The following is a 5,413-nucleotide window of genomic DNA, read 5'->3' on the forward strand; positions in this document are numbered from 1 at the left end:
AGAACTACTAGGTCGATAGATAGATAGATAGATAGATAGATAGATAGATAGATAGATAGATAGATAGATAGATAGATAGTATATTGTGCATATAAAAGTGCAAGTTATAAAACCCCATAACTCCATAGAGACATTGAAGTTGGGTTTGTGACATTAAAGTTTACAAAAGAGTTTGTCATGATGTCATCTAATACAGTGTATAATATGATTACATATTATATTATAATCTATAATTTTGATGATGATTTAACATCACACAGGGTCTTTATGATTAGTATAGCCTGTATTACAGAGCGGTGAGGGAGCTGAGTGGACAGGTTTACAGGTTTACGGGCTGCTCCTGAACGCACCGCCGCTGTCACATGCTGATATTTGAGTTGAAGCAGCTCGAGCTTCAGTTGAGACGGACACACACGGAGGGACCACTGCACTGTGTGTGTGTGTGTGTGAGGGAGTGTGTACCAGTGTGTGAGTGTGTGTGGGACTCTCAGACTGTGTGTGAGGAGCGTGTGCGCGTGCTGAGGGGTCTCGCGCCAACAGAATCATAGGATTTGGACTCGATCGAGTTCATGAGGAGTTGAATGTGAAACAAATTGAGGTGAGTAGAACAAGAAGCTGAAGACTGGGATGACTGGGATCTCTGAAGATATGTAATGGTCTGTGATCTGTGATGATCTCTGGTGATCTATGATCTGTGGTGATCTCTTATGATCTGTGGGGATCTGGAATCTGTGATCTATGATCTCTGGTCTCTGGTGATCTGTATCCGTGATGACTGTGATCTGTGATCTGTGGTCTGTGATGATCTCTGGTCTCTGGTGATCTGAGATCTGTGGTGATCTCTTATGATCATTGTCTCTCACACACTTTAAACCACTGCTGCAACATGTCTCTTTATTTATATGACAGTTTAATTTCAAATAGTTTCATATCAGAGAATGATGGAAAATCTAATTCAAGCTATAGACAAACAATCGACAAGTCACCGAAGTTTTTCAGAGTTTCAGTGGCTGGGTATGAGTCATTTCTAGCTTTTGATATGATAGAGTTAAATAAAAAAGTACAGAAAGGCAAAAATATAAAATACAGAAATACAAAATTACAGTAAAACACAATAATGTAAACTTAACCCAGAGATAATCAAAAAAGTGCAATATAAAGACAGTCTAATACAAATATAAGAATATATATATATACAAGACAAGTAGTGTGATAATTCCCCCTGTGTTATAACACAGCACAAAGTATAAATATTTCATAATAAAAAAACTTAATTTATACAGCACAGTAACAAGGTGCTTTTCAAATTACTAAATTCAGGGCAAACAATAGGAAACAATTAAAATAATAATATTAATGCTAAATGTGTAGCTTTACAGTGCTTATACTATTAGATTATCATTACCGTAACAGCTGTGTGGGATTTATGGGATTATAGGAGTAATTATTATGCTATTAAATTGTGCAGGATAGATGTTTTTGTTTCCACATGACAGCACATGTGGCCCGAGTACAGGCAACATGCTCCGGGACAGAAAACATGGTCCTTCCATTGTGACACTGGTGCTTCCCTGCACGCTCCGTCACGAGCCGCCAGCTCCCGGCCGCTGAGTGATGTCTACTCTCACTGACACATGCTGTGTAATTGCAAATCATCAGCTTCTGACGGAGCGAGTAAAGGATGGAGGGGGGGGGGGGGGGGGGGGTGCTGAGCTGCTAATGGATGAACATCGAGGCTGATGTGTGGCTCCCCTCTGCTGGAGCATCTGCTGCATCCAGCACTGGAGTCATAGCCCTCACGTGCGCACGCATCCACGCACGGCAGCATCACCCACCGGCGGCCTGAGAGGAGGTGAAGGAGCCCCCTGCCACCGAACGCTGTCGGCCGCTGCCTCTCTTCTCGTGCACATCTCATTTGAAAGGGACAGAGTTGAAAGGCATCATTGATGATGGTGAATTGATTAAAGCTGCTTTGGTCGTGGGGTTAGTCCTCAAGAGACAAGAGGGGGGGCGGAGACAGGAGCTGAAGGGACGCATCTGCAACTAACTTGTGATTGTAACATCCTGAAAACTGCTCTGACGGTGTTGTTAGTCCACTGGTTCTGTGCACACCCTGCACACATGCATGCACCCTGCACACACACACACATGCATGCACCCTGCACACACATACCCACCCACACACACACACACACACACACACTCTGGCTCAGCAGAGGATGGCACTCATCCCTGTGATCAAAGCCCCTGGTGTAATACCGAGAGCGGTGCTTTTCTCCTGCAGTCACATACAGTACTGCTGCTAATCACGCCGCTACTGTAGCTCCCTCCCTGGAGGTAATCCACTGATCCCTGATGGCGAGGAGGAGCCACGCAGAAATGGAGAGGAATAAGAGAAGGAGAGATGCAGGGGGGAGATAAAGTCAAGAGGAATGGCTGCAAAAGAGGGATGAGATAGAAAGAGAAGGGCAGACACCGGGAAGACAAAGTCAGGCTGTTAATCTGCGAGGGAGAATCCTCTGCTTCACGAGGGAGTGGAAGAACAGATAGGGGGAGAGAGAGAGAGAGAGAGAGAGAGAAAATGAAGGAGTTTATTCGAGGTTATCTCTGGTTCGCTGTGAGGCGAAGGAGAAGGAAATGAGAAAGAGGTAGCTGAAAAGGACAGAGTCATATTCCTGTCGGAGAGAAAACGGCAAAGAAAGAAAGAGATTAAAAGCTTCTTCTCCTCTGAAGAGAGAGAGAGAGAGAGAGAGAGAAAGAGAGAGGATGTGCAGGAATGGATTAGGCTTTTTTCACTTGTAGTTTTTCCACACATTTGTTTGACAGTTCAGTTTGGAGTTAAAGGTTTAATGTGAGGAAGTTAAGTACCGTGTCGGTGGGAATGATGAATAACGAGTCGTGGAACTTAAAGGGGACACATTCTGCTCATATGCAGCTTGTGTTTTATTACTTTAAATTGTTTTAATGTTCAGAAAACACTTCAGTTTCCTCAGTCCGATGCTGCAGCTCCTCTTTTCAGCCTCTGTCTGAAAAGCTGTTTTTAGACATGATCTCTGGGGGGTTTCCAGAGAATCAGGTTCTCACCACAAACTCTCTTGACACCTTCGTTGGCGTCTTCTACGTGTGTGTGGCTCTGCTCTGTCATCCTGAGTAATTTGTTTTACATCATCGACACACCCACTTGTTCTCATCTCTTCTCTGTTTGTATCAGGAGCAAAATCTAAATAATAATTTAGTTAAACAGTTGATTGGTGTGAATGCTGATTCAGCAGATTCACTAGATTCTTCTCCTCTGTGAAGAAATCCTCCAAACACTCAAACTTAAATGAAATGAGAAAATAAAAGTCTCAGATGCTTATGGAATCGTTTACTGTCAGATTTGTAAATATTATACATATATACATTAAATGAACAAATGATTAAGTTTGGTTTCTTCCTTTAATTCATTCATCCATTGTGTTTATTTATATTAAATAGTCAACCAAAGAAACTTGTTTTGTTCTGTACCGTGATACAAGAATGTGAAGGTTTGTGTTCTGGTTTCAGTTTCGGTTTCAAAATATCGAATATATTTCTTCTCACATGAGACATTTTGCCGCGTTGATCTAAAATCCAAAATACTTTATGTAAGTTTTTAAAGAAGATGCACAGAGGACACGTGCGTCCACACACGACTTGTCAGGAACAATCTCAAACAAAGCAGCGGCTGAACAGAGGAGAGCGGAGGTAAAGAGAAATGGAGGGGGAGAAGGAAGGAGAGAGAGGGGCAGCGGGGTGGAAAGCAGGAACAGACAGTTTGAGAAAAGAGGGAAGAAGAAGAAGAAGAGACGAGGGCTGGATGTTATAACTGAGTTAGAAAGAGGTGAGAAGAGAAGGAGGTCAAAGGTCAGAGGAAGTCAAATACACACGTTTTCTAGTATCAGTTTTTAATTTCTATAAAGTACAAGTCGTCTTAAGAGCAGAAATCCTCTCGGTCGTGGAATATCGGTGAGTTATGAGCCTTTTGCAAACACATCTGTATCAGAGTCTATGTCAGATGTGAATAAATACAGAAAAAATATCAAATTATGTTTAATTTCTTAGCTCAAGTTCCAAATATATTTGTTTACATTTGTCTTTTCTTTTGATTTGTATTTATTTCTCATCAAGTTTAGGGTCAAACTGGAAAATATCAAACATCGGTTCACAACACAAACATTTATCTTACAGTATCAACAATGCAGAATAGATGTGTGTTTATGTTTAGTTTCTTAATTCACTTTTAGATTTCTATGTAGAGTTATTTATTATCAAGTTTATGGCTGAACTGTAAAACATCAAATCTCAGTTACATCTCCAAACATCCAGAATACAGCTGTATATATTTGTTTCATTGAATATTTCAAGTTATATGAACATTTGTCCAGATCATAGTCATAAAACTGATCTGATCGTGATGAGTTTAATTTCTCAGGTGTAACATTTTAGTCTTGAAACGACAGCATCACTACCAGGACGGAAGTTTTGATATATATTTAATTTAAAGCTCGACATTCAGAATTAAATCATGTGACTGTGCACGTTGACCTGAGCTCCTCTGAAGAGACCGTCCCACATCCAGCCTCTGCTTGTGAAACCTCATCCTGTAACGTGACCTGCTGCCGTCGTGGTTGAGGTTGTGACTCTTGTGCTGCGTAACCCAAGTCTCCTGCTGCCTCGGTGCTGAAGAGCAGCTCCTCACGGCCCTGGTCCTCCAGACGTCACTGGTGTCTGTCTGCAGGGGGGGGGGGGGCGCTGAATCAGCTGGTGGAGCACAAACACTTCATGGTCTGAGTTGCTTTTGTCGTTTCCTCTGCAGAAGCATCTCAAGGACTCGCTCGTGTTGTTGTAAACTCGATGACAAACGTTCTTCTGTAATAAAGACGCCTCTGTTTGGTTTTAAAGGAGCATTCCACAGATTTTACACACAAAGGTCAGCTGAGGATATTTCACTCGTACAACAGTGAAATTAGATGAATGATGTTCTGTGTCCTGAGAAAACTCTGTTTGGGTTCGGAGACGACAAATCTGCAGTTTAACACTGACGCTGCTTTTGACCTTAACAAAGCAGGAGGGTCAGAGGGAAATGATGCTATTTGATGCATTATGGGAAACAGTTTGTTTTAGTTCTATAACAGCGTAGCTCCGCCTCTGTTTGTCATGGTGGTGATTCATCCGTCACATTCTCCTGAACACAAAATCTAAAAAGCTTCAAAGTTGTCTCTCAAAATTGGGCTTAATTGTTCTTTTGTACTTTAATATAGGCTTATTTGATTTATATGGCCAAAGGTCAAAGGTCAAACGTCAACTAAAGGGAAATGAATATGAAATAATCCCTGGGAAGTCATAACAAATATAGAACAACGTCTCAATCTCTGATCAGAACCCCCCCGCT

At 41.8% G+C, this 5,413-nt stretch overlaps 1 protein-coding gene across 4 annotated transcripts in view; it reads left to right on the plus strand.

Annotated features, from left to right (window-relative positions):
- Positions 1–377: 377 nt before the first annotated feature.
- The window catches only part of ppfibp2b (PPFIA binding protein 2b), a 53,372-nt gene continuing 48,336 nt past the window's right edge, over positions 378–5,413 (plus strand). For all 4 annotated transcript variants that reach the window (XM_053426548.1, XM_053426540.1, XM_053426542.1 and 1 more), the window contains exon 1: positions 378–598. The gene's annotated coding sequence lies outside the window, so the exon portion shown is untranslated. The remainder of the gene's footprint in view (positions 599–5,413) is intronic.

Source organism: Pleuronectes platessa, chromosome 7 (genome assembly GCF_947347685.1).
Source record: "Pleuronectes platessa chromosome 7, fPlePla1.1, whole genome shotgun sequence".
NCBI classification, from domain to species: domain Eukaryota; kingdom Metazoa; phylum Chordata; class Actinopteri; order Pleuronectiformes; family Pleuronectidae; genus Pleuronectes; species Pleuronectes platessa.